Below are 15,708 nucleotides of genomic sequence, written 5' to 3'. Positions count from 1 at the left end.
TTGCCAGGGGGATCTGAATTTTAATAGGACACTCCAAAGGCAGAAAGTATATAGGTTTCCGGTAATGAAATTTTAGACACAATGATGGAGGTGGGAAGAAAGCCTGTGTAATTGCCTGCTCTCTGGCTGACAAAGATGGCCCTGTGGCCAGGCTCCATGTGAGGGAGTAGGAATTAGCACAAGGAGTCCACATCCCCCCCTCCTGACCACCCTGACCCATAAAATGAGAGCAGAACATCTCAGAGCTAATGTCTTTGCAGATAGACACCCTTGTCCATGCCAGAAACTTCAGCCAGCATCAACTTAGACTTGCAGAAGTCACAGCCTCCAAGAGCAGTCCCCTCAAAGTTAAAGAACACTAGTGTCGCCTAGCCCCTGTTCTAACTAGATACCTAGAAGCCAAGAGCAGAATGAGGGGCACTTCCCAGAGACTTAGCAGTGGCAGGCAGACCCCCATCTGCCCTTCTGGGCCCTGTCCCCAGAAGTAGGACTTCAGAGGATCCTGGTTGAGTCTCCTGAGCTTGGGAGAGGACAGGAAAAACAAGCTGGGAGACATGGGTTGCTGTTGCCCTTAGCAACTGAGCCCCACCTTGTCTCCAGGGAAGGAGTCCCTCTTGTCTGAGCCAGCCTGGTCTTCCTAGCATCTTACTCTGGCAGTCAGGGTCAAGAACCATCTTCTGAGCACCTGCTCCTCCCTCATCTTGGGTTAAGTAAGACTATAAAAGAAGGGCTTCTTCACTTAAATAAAGGCATTAAGTGCTAAAGAACAAAACACATGGGGCTGGGTTCTGAACCCGGTTCCATCATTACTAGCTATCTGACTTTGAACAAAAGTGCCCAACTTTTAACAGCCTTCACTTGTTATAAAATTATACTAAAATAGTACCTACTTCACTGACTGAAGATAAGAAATGTAAGGCACCCAGTATTGTGCCTGGATTCCTAGTATGAATTCAAGTAATGTTGGCAGTTGTTAAGGAGATTATAGTCAGCTGCCCTGGAAGTTAGGAATGGTATTTGGGCAATGGACACAGGAGAGAGAAGTAACATTCCTAACACTCATATACCACCACTACCACCCTGCTTTTGGATCTGTACCCTTACCGTAGTCTATGAGAGCTGATACCAGCCACTTTGCCTTCTGCTCTTCTGTCCTGGAATTCAAGACTGTCCAAGGCAAGTCCTTACCTTGGTTTCAATCTTCATCTCTCAACTTTCTTCAAACAACTAACACCCTGGCCAAGTCTGACCACTCCCCCACTGTTATCTATTCTGCCCCTGAGTCCTTGGCTGTCAATGTCATCACCAACGTCAACATCCTCCACATCATTCAAGCCCTAAATTCTAAAGCCACTTCCTCCAGGATGTCTCTCCAATCTAACTGGAACATAACTTGTCTTCCTCTTAGCTTCTACAGCACATGTAAGGTTAGTGAATCCAGAGGCATCCCTATTTTCTCAAGTCTCTTTTGAGAGTATAAGCACATCAAAGGTCTAACAAATTTTGTACCAAGTTTAGAATACTCTGAGTATAATACACTGAGGAGGGACACAAGACACAAGCCTCCCCTACTTAGTCATCAGACCCTGGGCCACGTGCTTTATTCCCAACAGCAGGCTAAAGCCTTCAGTGACTAGTTCCAAGGTACCTATGGATTTTGTTCTCCCATTTCAGCCCTTGGGGAAGTAGAGATATTTCTATCTGAACCTTTTATCAATTCCACTGCTGGAAGCCTTGACACATCTTGGCTATCCTCACACCCACAGGATGCTCCTTTCACTTTCCTGCTTTACTTTTCTGGCTTTAAAACTGCTCCCAATATCTTCTTCATTTGCTGTTCACACCAGTCTCCATGTTTCTCATATTTTTTTAAACGTATTCTTCTGTCTTTGATAGTCAACCCCAAAGCCAGACATTTTTGGGTACTTCTCTGATCAAGCCCCACATCCAGTCTACATTAACCCCTGCAAAGCTCTCTGCCTTGGGCATTTGTCAAAGGAGGCACAGGCAACTCATCCCTACAGTTCTGGTGGCAGCACTATTGAGGGCCTTGTCACCTACATCACTGAATGTCTCCTGTAAGAGCCCCACATAAGATACTTCTTTAGAATTTACTAAGAAAAGCTCTTCCATCTTCCCTGAGGAACTTTCCATAATTCTCTCTGATCATAAAGATTATGTAACAGTTCATGCCCCAGTTCTGGTTTTTAGCTACCAAGAACTTGGCAGCAGATTTGAGACCCTGCTAAAGGAACTTGACTTTCTGTACAATTCCAGGTATCCTTCCTCTAGGGTTACCTCTTGATGTCTAGAATGGTTCAGCCTGTTCTGCTTGGGTTCTTTGATTATTTTAACTTTGAGCTTCCTTGGGTACAGGTCCATCTGTTCCCTCTCTCTGTCACTGGCAGATCATTAGCCATCCCAGTTAAATGGTATCCCACACAAAATGTTCCAATCTTCTCTACCTCCTTACTCCTTACTCTGGGACCTTTTTTGTCTTGAGTTCTGGAAGGCAACTTTGGAGTTTAGGGAGTTCTAGTATTTCAGGTGGAAATAAAAAGAGAGAATTGAAAACTTAGTTGCTTTTCCTTTTTAAAGAAAAATCAGTTTTATTTTTATCAAATATACACCTGGCCATAGTTTAGAGGCAATAAGTCTGAATGTCTTGTTTAAAAATAAAGAAATAAAAATAAAGCCAGCAATTCCCCACCTCACTATTCTCTTTCCCCAAAGGCAATTATTTTCACCTCTCTTAATAAATAGTTTAGGTATTTGTTTAGATAATCTGCTTAGAGATGATTTCTGCCATTTATATTATATTAGTTCTTTAGTTTTTATTTCTAGGTGTTACTGACTTGCCACTGAGGAAGATGAGAATATAAATTTCATTGGCTGCCACCACTACCACCAGCTCTCAGCAACCAACATACCATTTCTTGCCCCCCTCTATTCCTTCTATTCTAAGTCCTATCATGATTTTAACTGTATAAATTTTATTTATGTTATTGCCTTTATAAATGTGTAGCTGAGCCACATAGTATACAATTACTTTTCCTTTCCAGCACAGCTTTCTGTCTTTCCTGAATTTAATATTTGTATAGTTTTACATTTGCTTCCTTTTTATGCTCTTGACACTAATTCAACCCAAATCTGACCTCCAGTTGTGTATCTCTCCCCTCAATACCTTCAAGCACATTAAAGAGTCTTTTCATGTTCATGAAACTTCTCCCAGAGCCTTTTGACCTGTTCAAATCTGGACTGGTTTATCTCAAGATCTCCTACACAAAAGCAGTAGAAATCCATAATAGCAAAGTGAATAAACTGTTATCTGAACCTGGGTAGAGCTGCAGCTGTGGTAGAGAGGTCATCCAATGGGGTTCGTGGTCTTAGGTAGAAGACAGCATCTGACCAACTTAAGACAAGCAGAGAGGAAGCATGAGGAATAAATATTACCACCTCAGTTTCTTCCTGCTGATCTGCCAGAATCTCTAGTGGTAAACCCACTTGAAAATAAGCTAGCAATGGAAGCCAAGTAATGTAGTACATAGAGATCAGTAACCTGGGCACTGAAAAGAATCAAGAATAGAACTGAAGAAGCAGGGGCGCCTGGGTGGCTTAGTCGGTTAAGCGTCCGACTTCGGCTCAGGTCATGATCTCACGGTCTGTGAGTTCGAGCCCCGCGTCAGGCTCTGTGCTGACAGCTCAGAGCCTGGAGCCTGCCTCGGATTCTGTGTCTCCCTCTCTCTCTGACCCTCCCCTGTTCATGCTCTGTCTCTCTCTGTCTCAAAAATAAATAAACATTAAAAAAAAATTAAAAAAAAAAAAAGAACTGAAGAAGCAAACTAAGAATAACTAGCAAGCCATGTCTTTCTGTTTTTGTATACTCTGTTATTTTGGAAGACCCCATTCTCCAGTAACTTTATGAGAAAGGGCACATGAGACATAGGTATTTGTAAGGAAAATGTCTACTGTTTCAAGCTAAATTGGTAGTTTGGCTGGATAAAGAATTCAAGGTTGGAAATAATTTTGACTCTTTACTCTCTGGTCTTCTAGATTTCATTATTGCTGCTGAGAAGCTTCATGATATTCTAATAGTTGGTTCTTCATATAAAATCTGGAAGCTTACATGAGATCTTAGTTTTGTTTTGTTTTGGGCTCTTAGTATGTTTTTATCTATAATTCTGAAATTCCAAAATGATGACTTTTGTATGGCTCTTTTTCATTATTGAATACTGAGCTCAACTGGTCATTACCATTTAAAATTTGTCTCTATGATACTCTACATGGAAAACCCAATAGATTCCACCAAAAGTCTACTAGAACTCATATATGAGTTCAGCAAAATTGCAGGGTACAAAATCAATGTACACAAATCGGTTGCCTTTTTGTACACCAATAATGAAGCAACAGAAAGAAAAATAAAGAAACTGATCCCATTTACAATTGCACCAAGAAGCAGAAAATACCTAGGAATAAATCTAATCAAAGATGTAAAAGATCTGTATGCTGAAAACTATAGAAAGCTTATAAAGGAAATTGAAGAAGATACAAAGAAATGGAAAAACATTCCATGCTCATGGATTAGAAGAATAAATAACGTTAAAATGTCAATACCACCCAAAGCAATCTACACATTCAATTCAATCCTAATCAAAATTGCACCAGCATTCTTCTCAAACCTAGAACAAACAACCCTAAAATTTGTATGAAACCACAAAAGACCCTGAATAGCCAAAGAAATATTGAAGAAGAAAACCAAAGCGGGAAGCATCATAATCCCAGATGTTAGCCTCTACTACAAAGCTGTAATCATCAAGACAGTATGGTATTGGCACAAAAACAGACACATAGACCAGTGGAATAGAGAACCCAGAAATGGACCCATAAATGTATGGCCAACTAATCTTTGACAAAGGAGGAAAGAGCATCCAATGGAAAAAAGACACGTCTCTTTAGCAAATGGTGTCCAGGAGAACTGGACAGCAACATGCAGAAGAATGAAACTAGACCATTTTCTTACACCCTACACAAAAATAAACTCAAAATGTATGAAAGACCTGAATGGGAGATAGGAAACCATAAAAACCCTACATGAGAAAGCAGGTAACAACCTCTTTGACCTCAGCCACAGCAATTTCTTACTCGACACATCTCCAAGGGCAAGGGAATTACAAGCACAAATGAACTATTGGGACCTCATCAAGATAAAAAAACAAACAAAAACTTATGCACTGCAAAGGAAACAATCAGCAAAACTAAAAGGCAACCAACAGAATGGGAAAAGATATTTGCAAATGACATATCGGATAAAGGGCTAGTATCCAAAATCTATAAAGAACTCCAAACCTGAACACACTTCCACCTCCAAACTCCACACCTGAAAAACAATCCAGTAAAGAAATGGGCGGAAGACATGAATAGACACTTTTCCAAAGAAGACATCCAGATGGCCAACAGACACATGAAACGATGTTCAATGTCACTCATTACCTGGGAAATACAAATGAAAGCTACACTGAGATACCACTTCATGCTGGTCAGAGTGGCTAAAATGAACAAATCAAGAGACTACAGATGCTGGCAAGGATGTGGAGAGACAGGAACCCTCTTGTGTAAGGAATAAGCTTAGGAATCCCTCAGGCTTACACCAATGGGTTAACAAGGCATAAAGAAATACAAAGCCATAAAATGCTCACACCCGAGTTTGGGCAAACAAGACAAAGCAACCAAGAATAGGGAGGTGCAAAGGCACCCCAGAATAGAGAGGAGGTACAGAGCCCCCAGAATACAGAGGGAGGGACAAAGGTTCAAAAATAAGGGCACACAGATGCCCAATACATAGGTATATGAAATAAACAAGGTTAAATATTCAGGGTGGAAGCACCCCCAATTTAGTACTCTGGCAGAAAGCTCCTTTCACAGGAAGAAAGGGCCAAATTAGGTAAACAGTTAAATTGGGCTAGAGACCGCTGCACTGCAGGTATAGCAGCCCAGAGTGAAGATGATTAACAAAAGGAAAGGTGCCTTGTTAACTCTGAGGTTATTTCCCCTGTCTTATCCCCTAGGCTAGCTAAAATAAACAGAAGTGATACCTCATGTCTTCTGTAAACAACCTTCCTCCCAACTGCCCAGAACCCGGATTTTGTTTTGTATTAACCCAAACCCCTAACCCCGAATATCTTCAAGACCCCCTTTCCTTCACGTGCACAAATTAATGTTCACAGATTCATTGTCTCTATGTGTACGTCCACCGCCATGTTTGTAAGCCTTTTGATCCTAATAAAAACGGGGCAAGGGGGACCCTTATTCAGGGCTCTTTTTTCCTGGACATTAGCCATCTCTCGCTTTAATCCTGCATCCCACTCTTTGGCTGGCCAAAAGAGAACTTTAGATTTAGAGTCTACAACACTCTTGCACTATTGGTGGGAATGCAAACTGGTGCAGCTGCTCTGGAAAACAGAGTGGTGTAAAGATGCCTCAAAAAATTTAAAAAAGGACTACCCTATCCCCCAGCAATAGCACTGCTAGGAATTTACCCAAGAGATACAGGAATGCTGATACATAGGGGCACATGTACCCCAATGTTTATAGCAGCACTTTCTACAATAGCCAAATTATGGAAAGAGCCTAAATGTCCATCAACTGATGAATGGATAATGAAGATGTGGTTTATATATACAATGGGATACTACTTGGCAATGAGAAAGAATGAAATATGGCCATTTTGCAGCAACGTGGATGGAACTGGAGGGTATTATGCTATGTGAAATAAGTCAGTCAGAGACAGACAGATACCATATGTTTTCACTCATATGTGGATCTTTTTTTTTTTAAGTTTATTTATTTTTGAGACAGAGAGAGGCAGAGCATCAACGGGGGAGGGGCAGAGAGAGAGGGAGACACAGAATCGGAAGCAGGCTCCAGGCTCTGAGCCATCAGCCCAGAGCCCGATGCGGGGCTCGAACTCATGGACCGCGAGATCGTGACCTGAGCTGAACTCGGACGCTTAACCGACTGAGCCACCCAGGCGTCCCTATGTGGATCTTAAGAAAATTAACAGAAGACAATGGGGGAGGGGAAGAGAAAAAAAAGTTACAGAGAGGGAGGGAGGCAAACCGTAAGACACTTTTAAATATAGAGAACAAACTGAGGGCTGATGGGGGTGGAGGAGAGGGGAAAGTGGGTGATTGGCATTGAGGAGGGCACTTGGGATGAGCACTGGGTGTGGCATGTAAGCCAACTTGACAATAAATTATATTATAAAATAATAAAATAAAATAAGGTTTCTGTCTCTAAATTTTGGTAAATTGTCTTGAATTATTTCCCTAGTGATTTCTTCACCTGTTTTCTCTTTCTGGAAACCCAATTATTTGTATCTTTAAATTCCAGCACTAGTTATTTATCTTTTCATTTGTCTTTCCTTTTATCTTTTGTATTGCTTTTTTTTAGAGATTTACTTAACTTCATACCAATTTTCAAGAACTTGTAGTTCTTTGAATGTTCTTTTCTGTAGCATCTTTTGTTGTTTTTCTGAAGCTATTAACGGTAGGTGGGTTTAAAGTGTTTGTTTGTTTTTAAGTTTCTCTAAGTAGAGTCAATTTTCTCGAACTGAGTTTTCTTGTTTGTTTTGTTTTGTCTGTGACTTTCATATTAGATGCTTTAGTGATTGCTCACACACACACAAGTCAAATAGAAGCTCAGGGCACAAGGGAAGTGATTGGCACATCTGGGCTTTTCTGTTGGGTAAAATGTTTGGGACATTTTGTTGGGGAATTCTCTACTGTCGGAATCTTAAAATCTTTTCTCTTAGACTAGATTCCGCTCTCCTGTCTGTAGAATATAAGCTTAGTTGCCAGAACATTGAGAACTAAGTGAGGGAAGAAGGCAGAGTCCCAGTCAGTCTGTGATCTTTCATTTAATCTTGTTCCCAATGTGGTTTTACTCTCAGTTGTACCTGCTGTTCTCCAGCCCACAGTACTCTGTCTTATACTTTGCAGAAATCACACTTCAGCTTTCTCTTGGGACAGAAAAAGGCAGTCCTCCTGATGCAAGAGATTGGAAAGTGTCTCCTTAAATAATCTTTGAATATACTCATATTTCCAGTTCTTTTTTCACCTCCATTTCCAGACAATAGGAAACACAAATTCCTGAGTCTTTGGGGTACTCACTGCATTGTTTTCTTTTTTTATTATTTTCATCTTTTTTAATGTTTATTCATTTTTGAAAGACAGGGAGAGAAGAACATGAACAGGCAGAGGGAGTGAAAGGGAGATGCAGAATCTGAAGCAAGCTCCAGGCTTGGAGCTGTCAGCACAGAGCCCAACGCGGGGCTTGAATTCATGAACTATGAGATCATAACCTTAGCCAAAGTCAGATGGTAAACCGACTGAGCCACCCAGGTGCCCCTTGTTCCTTAATTTGTACTTAATCTTTTCAACAATTTTTCTATTTTCAGCCCTATCATCGTGTCCACTTTTAGATGTATATGGAATCACTAATTCCTGAGCCTTGCAGGGACGGGAGGGTTCTATGTTTTTCAGTGGTTTACTCTGTGGCTTTCTGCCACTGCCAGCTTAGGAATCAACTTCCTTAAGTCTACCAAATCCTTTTCCATCCTTTGGTTTTCTAGCTTTCATTTTTTAAAATATTCTTTTCTCTCTCATTTCTATGTCTTTGTATTTTTATACTATTAAAAATCATTTTACTATGACTTTACTGAGCTTAAGAATAGGGAAGAAAAAGATATTTAAGATGTCCATCATGGTGATTTGATATACATATATATTGTGAGTGGATTCTTACCATATTAATTAACACATCCATCACTTCATTTATTATTACTATTATTTTGGTGAGGACATTTAAGTTCTATTCTCTTAGCAAATTTCAATGACTTAACACATTATCAACTATGGTCATCCTGTTGTACATTAGACCCACAAACCTTATTCATCTTATAGCTGAAAGTTTGTACCTTTTTACCAACCTCTCCTATTTCCCCCACCCACAAGCTACCACTTTCTATTCTCTGTGAGTTTGACTCTTTTAAATTTATCACACATATCCGTGATACCATGCAGTATTTGTCTTTCTCTGTTTGGTTTATTTCACTTACAGTAATGCCCTCCAGTTTCACCCGTGTTGTTGCAAATGACAGGCTTTCCTTCCTTCTTTCTCACGGCTGAATAATATTCCATTGTAGGTTCATAGCACGTCTTTATCCATTCAACAATTGATGGAAAATTAGGTTGTTTCCATTTCTTGGCTAGTAATTGCTTCTTGTTGGTAGGTCAAATAATCAAAGTGTAAAGAGTTTAAATAAACTTTTCTTGCTTGTGCACTTTTTGTGCATGGGGCAGAATGGGAGGAGGCATTCACAAAGGGGTATTTGTTTCATAGGATTCATTACAAATTCATCATGAGAACACAAATAACACTACTCTATAGATTTTATATCATGTATTTATTGTTTTCTACTTATCAAAGCATTTTCATGTAATTATCCTCTTTGGTCCCTGAAACAACTCTAAGTGGACAAGGCAGATGTTACAATCCCTATTTTACAAATGAGGAATAACACAGAGACTGAATGACTTATTCAGAGTAGTCCAGCTTGTGGCAGAGAGACTCAAACCCAGGCCTTAAAATGCCAAAGCCAAATGTTTCTCCTTAAGTCTATGGATTCTCCAAGTGGTAATGTTGCTGCTTTTATAACTCACCAAGAATAGTGTATGACCCAATATGATTGCATCCATTTTCCATATAGTGCCCAGAATGGCCCATAATGGTCCATGTTGGGACCATCTATAGAGGATTAAAGAACCATAAGATTTTTGGGCCCTTACTCCAAGAGATTATGATTTATAAAGTCTGGAGTGTGGACTGAGAATCTGTATTTTTTAAATAGCTCCCTAGATGACACTGGCATGTAGCTTGATTGAAAACCACTGCCCTAAAGGTCCTGAAGGTGGTCTAGAGGGGTCCCCCAGGCTCAAGGTGGGGATAATCAAATGCCTGTTACTGGAATGTAACAATTCAGGTGTCTAGACAGCAGCCATCCTGGCCTGCCACAGTTTAAGCTAATAGTTTCTTCCCTTTCACTCCTCTTCATGGCCCTCAGCAGAGCTCACTTCTGCCCTCATTACTTGGGCTGCCCACTCACTTAATGGAGACTCCATTGCCAGCTCCCCCGACTGCTCCATTTCAGCTTGTGGGACTTCAGGAACTCAACTTCCTGAAAAAATTAGACTGAAAAACATCCTGCCTGATAACTTAGGACCTCGTGTGGAACTCAGCTCTCTTAGGAGCCAGAGGAGAAGAATAATAAAAACTGTGTATTCGTTATCTGGTTGGAGGCCCCAGAAATGTTATTCCTGGCTCTCAGGTGGCCTAGCCAGAAAATATAAAACACAAACCCCTTTAGGCCAATAAAGGAGCATCTTGGCATCATAATGCAGGTATGTGTGTGTGAAGGCACAGTTACTGCGCAGTGGAGGAGGCTTCTTTTCTAGAACCTGAAAGTCCCTGAGCTGAAGAAGTTCAAAGAATGGACAGGGAGAAAGAGAATATAGTGGTATAGCAAGACTCTCAGCATTTTGTTTACCACTGAGAATAAAAGAAGCCTGAGCCATTTGGCAGGCCAATGGGAAAGGCCAGCACATGCATTTTAGCATGAGAGACAAGAACTCTTCTGGGAAAGAATTGCCCAAAGGAAGGAGTTGGTACATGAATTTGTAAACAATAATTCAGCCAGTGGATGAGAGGGATTACTTTGAGTATGGTGTGAGGTCCTCACCAGATCAGACAGGCATGCCCCAGAGTACCTACAACTTCCAAAGCCGTCTTCTAAGGAGTTTCTTCTATATAAGTCATTTTGCTGGTAACACAAAACTTCAAACTCCCAGCCCAGCAAATGGCCTAGAGTGGAAACCTAACCCAAGAGTAGTCAATATAGGTGAAGGCAGAATGTAAGGAAGCCTGTAACAAGAGTTCTCAAATAGGGAAGGGGCAATTAAGCCAATCTAATTCTTCAAGAAATTTATTTAATCAATTCAACAAATATTTATTTAGCACTATGTGTAGACATTTTATTGTTTTTTAAAGATTTTTATTAAATTTTTCTAATATTTTATTTATTTTTGAGAGACAGAGAGACAGAGAATGAGTGGAGGGATGGGGCAGAGAGAAGGGAAGACAATCCAAATCAGGCTCCAGGCTCTGAGCTGTCAGCAGAGAGCCCGACGCGGAGCTCGAACTCATGAACTGCAAGATCATGACCTGAGCTGAAGTTGGACACTTAACTGACTGAGCCACCCAGGTGCCCCTAAAGATTTTTATTTTTAAGTAATCTCTACACCCAGTGTGGGTCTCGAATTCATAACCCCAAGATCAAGAGGGGTATGCTTCACCAACTGAGTCAGCCAGGAGCCCTGACGTTTTATTGTTTTTAAGGGTTTTTTTTTTTCTTTTAATGTTTATTTATTTGTTTTGGGAGAAAGAGAGCACAAGTGGGAAGGGGCAGATAGGGAGACAGAAGATCCAAGCATGCTCTGCACCATCAGCTTGGAGCCCAATGTGGGGCTTGAACTCATGAACCATGAGATCATGACTTGAGCTGAAGTTGGATATTTAACTGACTGAGCCACCCAGGTGCCCCAACTGCTTTAAGTTTTATTTAACAAATGTTTCTATTGAATGTACTCTGTGCCAGACACTAATATTTTATAATATTAATTTCTTGTAACAGCCCTGTACGTTAGCTGCTATTATCACCCCCATTTTGAAGGTTAAAAAAAAACGCAAGGTGCAGAGAGCCTAACTTGCCCCAAGCTACACATTTATTGTGGTAGAGCCAGTCTTTTAAGTTCTATGAATATATTAATAAACAAAATAGACCAAAATGCATGTCCTCAGAAAACTTACTTCTACTGATGATTTGGGCCTGGACATTTGGAGAGTCAGTGGTTTGGGGAAAAGAAGCTTAAAAACATGAACCGGTGAAGGCCAGCAGCATAAGCCATGATAGAAAGAAATTAAAGATCAGTGATAAAAAATGCATCATCAGATGCAGATGATAGAAAAAATTAAAGAGCAGTGAACAGAGGGTGAGGGCTCAACAGAAGAAACAGGTCCCAAGAACATTCCTGATTTCAGCCATGTTCATATCTATAAGGCCCGGATTCTCCCGAGAACCTTGTGGGGCCCAGCTCCACCGCTGCGTTTTGCATCCTCTTATTCCCACAATAAAACCACCCAAACTGAAGTAATCTTGGAGAAGTAAAGTACACCAAATACGGATGGCGGGGCTGAAACAGACTCTGGTCTCTAGCTTAGAGACCCCTCCTCCAGATTCTTCTTCCTTTGCTGTGTGCGTGAAAACCCACAGATATGGAAGCTGATGACTATAAATTACCCTCCCCACTTGTATTCTGAGCTCAGACATTTGGAGAAACAGTCTCCTCTGAGCCCGCCAGTGTTAAATAAATCTCCAATCTACCAAGATCTCCGAATGCCGCTTGGTTTTTCTGCCAGCGTTCCAGCCTGGTTCCGTAACATACTTGGTTCCCTAACCAGGAAACCCAACTGCACTGGCCCATTGTTGCCACCGGTTTGGGAGAACAGCGAGGCAGTGACAGAGTGAGGGACAGCAAGGGAGAAGGCACGTCCTGCCTGAATTTCAGCAGTCTCCTTCTCGGTTGTCTCTGGCCGCCCTGCTCCATTGCTCCCGCCAGACTCAAAGAGACATGATAGGTGAGGACCTGGACCAGACATCGGAACCGGTAAGGCCAGGGCCCCAAAGAAGTCAGGCACACCCAAAAGGGTGGAAGGGAGACCTGATCAATCCCCAGAGGCCTTAATAGGTCTCACAGGTAGAGAATTTTGTGGGAGAGAATGTAATAGACTCTGGTATGTGTGTGTGTGTGTGAATGTGTGGCTAGGCCAGGCTTGCCAGTCGAGTTCGAGTTTGTGGCTCCACGGACGGGCACCCTTAAGGTCCCCAAAAGTCTACGGAATCTGAATGGGCTCTCTTGTGTCATGGTAAGCATATAAGGCCTAGGGTGGTATCGGATCAGATTCTGATCACAAGTCACAAAGCTGAGTCCGCTACAGCCAAACCTCACCTAAAGTTTCTCCCTCAGGAATGAGACCAGAGGAGTATCTGATTGGTCCTCTCATATGAGAGGATATCCTCCCTTTGTCTGTCTTTGCCACACCAAACACGAGAAAGAAATTAATAATGGGATCAAAACAGAGTAAGCCTACGATTTTAGAGGTCATGCTTAAAAATTTTAAAAAGGGATTTTCAGACAATTACAGGGTGACATAGCATGAGGGTAGCTTCAGCAATATCAACAGGATATGGAAGAAAGGCCCTGTCCCTCGGCCTGGAGGGCGGTGACAGCTGAGGAAGCTGACATGCTCGAAGTTATATTGAAGGAAAATAGCAGTCACCATGTGGAAACCAGAAGGATTTATTTATGAGCACAAGATGCTCTTTGGGGATGTTCAGAAATAATTGGGGAGCATTTGATAGCAGACTGGAATATTGCAATATCATCTTGTACTTAAAACAAAAGTAATACCGTTTTTTAAATTTTCACTGAGAACCCATTTAAACCTTCAGGTTGATGAGACCAAGGGGAACAGAGTAATTCTTTCCTTTGATTTTCTGTTGCTTCACCTCTGTCAATGCTGTGCTGCACAGGGAAGGTTATGTTTACTAAGGCTGTGCCAAATCCCCTTGGTCCTTTCTCACCTCTGCTGTGTCTCAGGAAGCCACATTCCAAAGCACTGAGTCAACTGAGGGACTGAGCACTGAGGGAACATTCAGCAGGAAGCTTCAGCAGTCCTAATGCAAGTCGGAAGAGTTTCTTGGCAAGGGCTGGCTCATTGGAATGTAGTCCATTAAGCAGGAAAGGCGATAGGAGTTGTAGAATCGTAAGCTCTTTAGAGCTGAAAAGGTCCATTGGGATGGCCTAATTCTCTCACATCACAGATTGGGGAGTTTGATAGCAGTTTTCTGTGACTCTCTGCAGGAATTTCATGTGACCATGCCCTTCCTCCATATCAAATCTTACCAGCTTCTGCCGCTCTCCCTTAGATAAGTGCCAATCCTCCAAGCCACCTAAGTAAATTGGCTTTCTCATCTCACGTCCTTCTTCCAGGTAAGATAATACTTGGGAAATCTTACTGTTGACCAGACACACTAACCTAAGTTAGGTGGGTTGTATTGGCTTCAGCACATCAAGTAAGTTCCCGAGAGGTTGCAAGATTGAAGATAAAGATGAGGAGGATGGTGATGGTGATGATGATAAGGAATAGTAATATTAATAACAGCCCCTTCCTCTTTTGAAGCTGGGCAATATGCCAAATACTTTATATACATTCTCTCACTGAATGCTTAACATACTGTGAGGAAATAGGTATTATAAATCCCATTGTACAGATGAAGAAACTGACGTTCAAGTGTCAAGAGACAAACACCAAGTCACAAAGTTATTAAGTGGTAGAGGGGAGCTGACTGTAAAGCCCATCCCTCCTTTTTTGTTAGATGTTCCCCAATATCCACTTTGTCATCTCAGAAGGGGAGCTCAGGTGAGTAAACGGTTGGGCCACACTGGGCTGGGAAAGTGTTTCTACCTTAGCTCTCTGTAACTGGTTCCCATTAGCCAATTCCCTCTGCCCCCCTCCCCCACCTCCTTGATGGTCCCAGGCATTTTGTTTTGCCTGAGGAAAAAACCTAGCAACTCAAAAGTCTTTTTAAATTACAAAAATATTAGTCTCTTATTCAGTGGAGGGAGAAAACCCAGAGGCAGAAAGAGGCCTAGAGAATCAGTCTTGAGGAAAATCAAGTCAACCACATTTCCCATCCTATTCACTTTCTAAACCATTTAAATGGGATTCTAATTGCATAAAACAACTAATTTTATTCATTAAGGTTCAATTAAATTAATCTGAAATTCAGGATAATGGCATTGTTGAACAGCCATATTAAAGATGAAACATAATCTCTCTTGACTCCATTTTCTTTGACACAATAAAGTTCAGCTACTAATGAGCTCGTGATACAAGGTCTCTTTTATAAATGTTAACAAAGGGAGCAAATTTGTGAACAGCAGTTTTTATTATCATCATCAACAACCATTTCCTTTGTTATCAAAATATGCAGAAATTATTGTGGGGCCTTTTTTTCTCATTATGGCTTTGATGGGAAGAGGCATGAAATAAATAGCTTCATAATTGTGTCAAACTGAAGTCACACAGTGAGAACCCACAGGGGATCAAGAGAGGGTTGGTCTCAAAGCCCTGATGCAGGGCATTCTGGGGACTAAGCAGACATTTCCATTTTTGGCCTTGCAGGCCTCAGACAATCCCTCCCATAGAGTCCAAATCTCTGTTTCAGGGCAAACAAGAAGTGTTTCTCCCTACCTAGGTAGACTATGTCCTGCCTTTTTGTGGTCTAGGGAAGAACCTGCTTTCTAGAGTTAGAGAAGCCATGGGCAGCCTGTCTAGGTAGCATGAGGCAGCCTCAGCAAATGAATCTTCCCATTCTCTGGTGATACCTGTCCCTTTCCAGAAGGGCACAGTGTTGCCATTTTCTATCTCAGCCTCCGTCTGTGTTCACAGTTAACCTCAGTCCGCAGAATAGCTTCCCCTGGTCAGCAGGACTTCGACTCTCAAGCCTGGTAATGTTAATTTAGTATCCGA

This window comes from Puma concolor, chromosome D4, assembly GCF_028749965.1.
Source record: "Puma concolor isolate L17-30 chromosome D4, mPumCon1.1.hap2, whole genome shotgun sequence".
NCBI lineage: Eukaryota > Metazoa > Chordata > Mammalia > Carnivora > Felidae > Puma > Puma concolor.
The sequence above is the reverse complement of the archived record's forward strand: the minus strand, read 5'-3'. Positions refer to the sequence as shown.